The sequence below is a fragment of the Athene cunicularia genome (assembly GCF_003259725.1).
Source record: "Athene cunicularia isolate RWA chromosome 12 unlocalized genomic scaffold, athCun1 chr12_part1, whole genome shotgun sequence".
NCBI classification, from domain to species: Eukaryota; Metazoa; Chordata; class Aves; order Strigiformes; family Strigidae; genus Athene; species Athene cunicularia.
Genome location: NW_020799116.1, coordinates 15,640,784 through 15,649,139, shown reverse-complemented (window position 1 = coordinate 15,649,139; position 8,356 = coordinate 15,640,784). Strand labels below are relative to the sequence as shown.

The 8,356-nt window shown below is 34.3% G+C and overlaps 1 protein-coding gene across 1 annotated transcript in view; it reads left to right on the top strand.

Annotated features, from left to right (window-relative positions):
* Nucleotides 1-8,356, top strand: part of CACNA2D3 (calcium voltage-gated channel auxiliary subunit alpha2delta 3) — a 466,439-nt gene that overhangs the window by 109,802 nt on the left and 348,281 nt on the right. The gene's annotated exons all lie outside the window — the stretch shown is intronic.

Below are 8,356 nucleotides of genomic sequence, written 5' to 3'. Positions count from 1 at the left end.
TTTTTTTTTTTTTTTTTTTTTTTTTTTTCCTGGAAAAGTAAGGGATTTTTTCAGACTGAATTAACTGAAACATTTAGTTATAACAAACATCAGGCTTCATGCTGTAACTGGAACTTCAAATGTTTAAAACTAATCTTCCTTTTGATGAATACCAAAAAAACGCTCAAGTTTTGTTTGTTAGCATTAGCCTTCTTAATTGCCCTTCCCTGTACTTCAGTGTCCTTGCAAGCTGGCACTGGCTCTTCAAAAAGAAGGCTCCCCACTAGCTTCCACAGGTGCTTGTTCCACTCTCCTTCTTCCATTATTTTTCCTTTCCCTCCATTCTGCTGTGGCAAGTGTTTATTGTGACTGTGCAAAATAATCTGAGAATTATAAAACTGAAGAATTATCCATTCCAGAAACCCCAAAACAAAGACCTGAGAGAGGCTTTCTTTCTCATAGATTAATCAAGATTTTGTTCATTACATGAGATGAAATATAGGAAGGAAGGAGATAGGCGACAGGAATTAGTTGGATCATATGGTGGACAGTGCTTTTTTTTTGTGTGTGTGGGGTTGTTTTTTTTTTAATGGGGATGGCAGTGATGGCTTAAAACCCATATTGAACAATCTTCCTACTTGTATGGATTGTTTTAAGCTCTGTGGTGGCTGTGCAGCTGTTCAGCGAAATTGTCTAATCACTTGTGTGTAAATGAGATGCTTCAGGACTGGTGTTGCATGTGTTACTGTGTACTGTGCTAAGTCTTTTTTTCCTGTTGCATCCCTTCATACTAGCAGGTGAGCACGTCCTTCTCCAACCCATTCATAGATAATAAATTTCTTATGCATGTTAGCTGCAGAAAGCTGAGCTCTTCCGTTCAAACTTTAGATGTCTGTTCAAAAATGTTTCATATCAGTAACCTGAATCTCTAGAGCTTCAGAAAAAAATAAGAGACAAGACTTTAACTTTCATTTTCTGAGGGAATAAGACAAACTCTCACACGTGACATGTATTGGTTTTTAGATTTGAGGCTTTTGCTAGGCAGAAGGGCAACATCCCAGGAACAACATGAACCCACTGAAGCCTGCGTCTCATAGTGCTCAAATTCTGGTGGAACTTCAGTCTTTGACACTGGAGATCAACCAGCTTTAGTGGTGATAGAAGGGGTGGAAAGGATCCTACTGAAAACTTGCTGTTGGTCAGTTTTACTGATAGATTAAAATGTACTTAGAAATAACATGGTAACTGATTACAAATTACTTCTAAAGATGAACGCTGAATGTGGGATTTCACAAAAATGTCCAGGCAATTCTTTCCATGTACACAAAGAGAAGGAACTTAAAACATTTCTGTTGTAGAATCAGTATTTCTGGAAAGAGCAGCTGAGGACTGCAGCTCTGTAAGGTGGTACTGCAGTGCGCTTCTGTAAGAGCAGGTACGGAGTGTGACATACGTGCGTGAGACAGCTTTCTATTTTGAGATGGTACAAAGTCAAAAATCCCGGGGGGGGGCACAGAGTAGAAGTGTGATTTTTTTTTTTTGTTTTTGTTTTTTTTTTGTTTTGTTTTGTTTTTTTGTTTTTCTGGTATTTTAAGTTTGGAAGGAAGAATATTGTGTAGCTTATGTTCCCTTTCTGAAATGTTGTGTCATTTGATGCTTTGTCTTTGGTGCTGTAACAACAGTAAGAAGATCAGTGTAATAATTGATTTTGGGTAGCATCTTGATTTCAATACTATGTAAATATGCCTCATTAACTTTGGTATATGTTTTAAAATTAGTTACACTGAAGGGAACAAACAATAAATTATAGAAAACACTTTATAATTTATTTTATTGTCCAAACAAATAGATAATAGCTATGTATTCTTGGATCAAACACGTTTCTCTGTCCTTTAAGCTAGCACAGCATATCTTGGAAGATTGCTTCTGCCAGTCCTGTGCAAGTACTCCGGGAGCACAAACTGTTTGAGTAAATCATAACAGAAAGGTGCTTCATGGAAGAAATAGACAGTTCAAACTAATACTATAAATTGTAGTTTTATTGATGAATCTGTTTTTTTATTATGAAGGTTAAATTACAGCAATCATTGTCACACAAAGCACTACAGAAATACTACATGATAGAAAAATTTTTGTGCTCTGATTTCTGATGGATCATTTCAGTGCAATGGAAAAATGCAACAGAAACGTTCTGTGCAAGAGAAAAGGAAATAATTGCTCTGTACCTGAGTCTTTGTTTTAAAAACAAGCTGGAGTTGGAGAAGCAAGCTATGCCGTGGAAAAATGCACTTGGACTGTACTTGGAGATTTCATGTGAGAGATGAAAAAGAGGTATATTTTTACTGTAATAATAATCAAATATTGATCACCTGCTTCAACCACGTCTCCGTCTCTGTGAGACTATGGGCAGTATCTTACGTTTTATTCCTGGCTGCAGGTGACAGTTTTGAACTTTTCCCCAGCACCCTGCTCTTTGCTACAACCTCCCCCAAAAGATTACAGGGCAAAGTTTTTGTGTGTGTCAGAAAAAAAAAAAAAAAAAGTCCAGGTTATCAGAGGTTAATTCTTTGATTCTTATGCGTAAGGATGAGATCTCATTTAAAACTGCTTTAACTGGTAAATCTTTGGCACGAGTAGGGGACACATTAAGGGAGAACACTGGTAAACATCTTTATTTGCTAGCATATACCTCACTTGGTTTAATCAGGGAGGTATTTAGTTTTGGTGTTCCCCTCGGAGCTAGCACAATGAGGGGATTGTGTGTTCCTTAACACACTGAACCGACTAGAATAAAAGCTGTAATTTAAAAAGATTGGCTTATATTGGAATTTTTCATTATATTGAAAAAACCCAGTTTTGTCAGGAAAATCATATCTTTATCACTCATTTCCCATAGCTTGTGGTGAGATGATAATTTAGCCCTTTGTAAATGTGCCAGTAAATTAGTAATTCCAGAGTCATTAATTTTGCATTTATCTTAATTGTGTTACATTTATGGATATTGATGGAGTTTTACTTTCTTACACTTGAAAAATATTACTACAGTGTTATTTTTTTTATATTGGTCTAAGAAGACTAAATTATCTTTCTTTAATGCAAATATTTTTGACATACAAAAATGGAAATACTGCCTTGATTTATGAATTAAGCAATTTTCATTTAAATGTCACTATGAATCATTATAGAAATGGGAATATTTTCCTTTTGCTTTTAGATAATTTCATGCTCATGATCTAGAAATTAAATCACTAACCTCTTGATCTTTATTTTTGACTGAAGTTCCACATGAAATTGGATAAATTCATAAAAGAGGAGTCCATAGGTAGCTAATTAATATACTGATGGACAAGCTTTAATTCAAGAAACCTAGAAAACACCGATTGCTACAAGTGGGAATGGTTTACTAGAAAAAAAAATAATAAAATTATGCACTGCTGACCACTGCTGGAGAGAGGTTTGGAGCTGTCCTTACGCTTCTTACATAGTGACATTATATGGTGTGATAGCAGACTGTGCTGTGATTCTGTAAACAACTTGAAGAGTTGAACTTAAAAGTTAGTAGATGAATGCTGTGCTTTTGAAGGACTCAGCAGTTTGCTGAGCTTATATGGCTTTTTGGGAACTAGTATAATCTTTAAAAATTGTGTTTTATTTTACAAAATGCTGCATGTTTCTGGCTGTTGTCTTGTTCATCATCATGTTTTCTGAGCTCAAGTCAGTGTGATACGGCTCAGCCATGTGCTTGACTCTTCAGCTCTTACTTTTCTACCTAGAGACTTGAACCACACAGATGACACAGGTCTAGCTTCTTTGTACAAGCCTAAAGCAACGTTCAGGAGAAACTCAGAGTATTGCGTGATAAGAGTGAAGCAGAAATTCCTCAGAGCTAGATCAGCACAACCTCAAAGTATAAAAACAAATTGCTGCCTTGGGTTTAAAATAGTCTGAGGTCTTTTTTTTTTTTTTTTCTTTTTTCTGTCTTCTCTTTGGACGTTGAAACTCAGCTTTGTTACATATAGTACCATGAAAGTTGATGGATGTGAGCAGATAAAAGAGAGGAATAATTTTACTGTAATAATAACCAAATATTGTTCACCAGTTTCAACCAGATCTCCATCTCTGTGAGAATAGGGGCAGTATCTTACATTCTGTACCTGGCTGCAGGTGACAGTTTTGAACTTTTCCCCAGTACCACACGCTCTATTGGAGGACACGGTTAATTGGTAGAAATGCATTTTATTACTCCATTTCTCTCTTGATGACTATAATGCAATATATCACATCAACATTTCATAGAATTGATTGCCATTTTTCATGATGGCAGGTGTGGTTGGGAAGCTGTAGGAATGGAGATTAGTTAATTATTTTAGGCTATTCCAGGTGACAGTCTGCACCAAAGGAATTATCAGCGCCTTCACAGACTGCTTTAAGCCAGAAGCTATTGTAACTCTTGATTTTGGAGTTTCATAGAAATTATTTAGTTATCTTGGTTCTTCTCTTCTTTTTAAGCACATGTTCTCATTAAGAAATAAAATAAAATTCCTGATCACTGTTTTGTGGCTTTTAACTGAACTCTGAGGCAATTACTTCACTTATTCCATGCTCTATCGATACTGCCTGCCACTTTCTTCCCAGATCCTTTGTGCTCTGGCTGCCTCCTTGCCAACATGCTTGTTTCTTTTTAGAGAACTTCTGCTTTTCTAGTACATTATTTTACGTTGCAATTTTGGACTACTTGTTGATTTATTGTTTTTTCCTGTTATCTTCAATTCTCTGTAAACTATTGTTTCTTAATCATGCTTCATTCTCCCTTGTCTGCACTGCCGGGTTACCGATCAAGTGGTGTTTCATCTTACATTCTGTTTACCCACTGCCTTGCTCCTTAGATATTTTTAAACTGTGAAGGTGTACTTTTTTCTTTCTCCCACAATTAAAGCAGTAATTTATATTTGCCATTGTAAGCCTAATGAAATCAGCATTGACTTTTAAATTTCATTTTTCAGGTGTATATTACGTTTATGAATATAACATATCTTATGAGAATTATATGTTCGTTGTGAGCAGATAAGGAAAACACAAAGTGATTCTTTTGCAATTACCCCGAGGTGAAATTCTAGGAATAATTTTAATTTCTTCTGATACTTCTTGTCTGAGTGTACTATTTGCTAAAGAAACAATGACCTGTAAGCCCTTATGGTGCACATTGCTTTCAGTGCATGAGTTTTCAGGGCAGGTACTTCTCCTATGAATAAATAAAGGCTTAAACTGGAACTTTACAACTGCCAGTAACAATGAAAGAGATGAAAAATTCACAAGACGTGTTTTGTGTATAAATAAGGTATTTATTTTGAAGGTAAAGGTTTGATAAGAAGGCTTCTACCACTTCAGAATGATAGAAATGGGGATTAAAATGAAACCAGTAAAGCAAATCAATTATAGCTGAAGCTGCTTGGATTTTCAGTATTTGTTATACAAAATATTCAAGAAGACTAAGGCATAGTGATTTGGTTTAGTTTGGTAGAATTAGCTTTTATAATTAGTCTATCCCTTTAGCCATCTGAAGTTGTGAATGATTTCCAGCCACTCTGTATGTCAAGCACTCTGTTATCTTAATTTTTTTTTTCCAGTCTGCGTATATCAATACACATTTTTAAACATCAATAACTTAACAGTTACGCTACCACATGTCTGAAAACTCATAGTGAAACAAGTTACTTTTTATGAAGAATAAGAATTAGGATGTTCTAGGAACTGAAGAATAGAAGAGTTTCTTAGAATATTTTTAAATATTTTCTAATGACTAGGTTTGAAAGTCATTTTTTTTCATGTGAGTATAACCCACAATAAGTTTTGCAGGACTCTTTCTGCATACGTATGGGAGTACTAGAGTGGAACACGTGAAAAAATGTAGTTGTGTCAGCATGATCCCTGATGATGCAGTCACGGGATGACACAGAAAAGAATATGGTTTTACTACAAGTCTAACAAAGAAACAGAGCAAATGTTTAGGAAGTAATACAAAATAATGGCTTCTATATTGCACGTTCTTAAAATGTTTTAATATAACGTTTTGTCAATCTGTAGCATGTATAGTTTTACTGTTTATATCTCATTAGAGTGCATGGCAGGTGTAGGAGAAAACATTATCTTACATTGCAAATCATAAAGGTCCAGCAGCTCCTGCTTGAGGATTCTCTGTATTAAAGACATATAAGATGTAGTCAGCACAAACTCTAGGTTTTCTTTATGACATAACTAAAATACTTAAATGACAGAGATAAGTCAAAATTAGAAGCCTTTTATATATTATGCATGATTAAATGCAGTTTAAAATAGCTTCATTCCACAGTAGAAAAGTTGAGAATTGTGGTATAATGTGGTGCTTCATCTCATAAAGACAACTGATCTTACATTATTCTGGTTATGTTGTAGAGCACAGACTCAGGAGGATGCATAACATTCCAGGTGTAAATATAAACTCTACAATGTTGTTCCAGAATTCAGACAAAGAAATGGAATTTATAAGTAGCAATAAACATTGTGCATTTCTTCAAGGAGAATTTAGTGCTAGTCCTGTGGTAGAAGCTCCATGCCGTATACATTTGTTTTGCTCCCATGCAAGACAAATCTATGCAAATCTTAAAATGCTGGAATCCTTGCAAGTATTGATGTATATGGTATACTTTATTTCTTCTTACACAGCATATAAATGTCCAGTGTACCTGGGATAATGAGAATTAAAAGGGTCTATGCTTTAGGTTAATTTTAATTTGTTGGAGTAAAAGTCTTGCAAGGCAGTTAAAAGGTAAGACAAACTCAGATATTCATTAACTGTGATCCTGCAAAAGCTGGTTTAAAGCTCCAGTGTAGAAAAACCTGTGATGCCATACATAATATAAAATGTATCATTCAGATAAATTTTGATAATTTTTTTTTCTTTAAATCGAGTAAAATATTTTGCATGTTATCATTAATGTTGGCATCAAGGAAAACACTTTTTCAGATGGTAAATAAGACTAGGTTTAGTTATGATCTTTATGTAGGGTGATAAGAATAATTTAGTATCAAAGTCTAGTTAATCCTCTGCATTCTGTCTGTCAAAGCGAACATATTTACCAAGTCATACAGATTGCAATAAGGACGTTTGTCCAGGCAGAAGTTATTAGCACCGGAAACTCATTTCACAGAGAACTTTGACCAGCCTGCAATCGTAATTTAGAATTATTGCTAATGAGACCGAATTTAAGAAGTGTTTTGGAGGAGAAATGGCTTTGTTAGCTATTATAAATGTCTGTGATTCGGTTTCCCTTATTTGTGTTACAAGGCACTAATGCTTTAAAAAGTGAAATGAGAAAAGTGGTACGGTGATTGTTACTCCGGGAATTAATTGCACTGCAAAGTGTAGTGTGCTGAAAATTTAATTTCAGTCTAAAGTAAAAGAACATAAAATTTTATCCAGGATAAAATTTCATTCAGTCCGATTTCACTATTGGTTGCTTATAATGCTTCTTGGGAGTCAAGCAAGTATAATCTGGCATGAAAACAGCCTATAAAATTTAACAGAAACACAAAACTATTAATCTACCAGCTTTGTAAGGTTTCTTTTTGGTGTTTATTTTATTTTATTTTATTTCCATTTTCTTTTAAAAAGTACATATCAACTTCAGTATTTCTTCCCACACAATTCAATTTATTTTGAAAATCTAATCTTTCTTTCTACTAGTTAATTATTTCTCATGCTATTTATTTATTAAGAGTATTTATGAGAATAGAAAAATTATGCATGAATTTTATTCCTTTCTCCAGGTGCTATTCTGTTAGCTAACTAACTGTTTCAGTGTTCTGGCGTGACATTGTATGAAAATGAAATGATACAAGTAATTTTAATGTATTGTTTTGGTGCAGTAATCATAATAACATTAAAAGAACTAGGAAAATTAATCAGTTTTTGCAGTAGAATAAATAAAAATCTAAGTAGATGCTATTAATTTGTAACACTGCCTACTCTCACTTTTATATAGCTCTCGGTGTATTCTCAAATATTTTACATTATCACATTCGTGGTTAAAAGCTCTTAAATTGCTCCCCTTTGTCTTTCTTTCATTGGGGAATTCAAGTACTCTGAGCCAAAATTAGCGGTCAGGTCATTACAAAGACACTGCTGATATTGTATTTCATACTTAATGAATCTTTATTGGCGTCTGGGTCTAACCTTGAGTGTGCTCAGTGAATCATAACTTGGCAGTCTCTGCGTAGATGCTCCATTGTCTTATCAAATCACAGCATAAATAAACTTGGTCTTTCCCAAATATTGGCAATTTCATAATAAGATGCAGTTTTGTGTTTTGTTTTTTTGTTTTTTTTTTTTTTTTTTTTT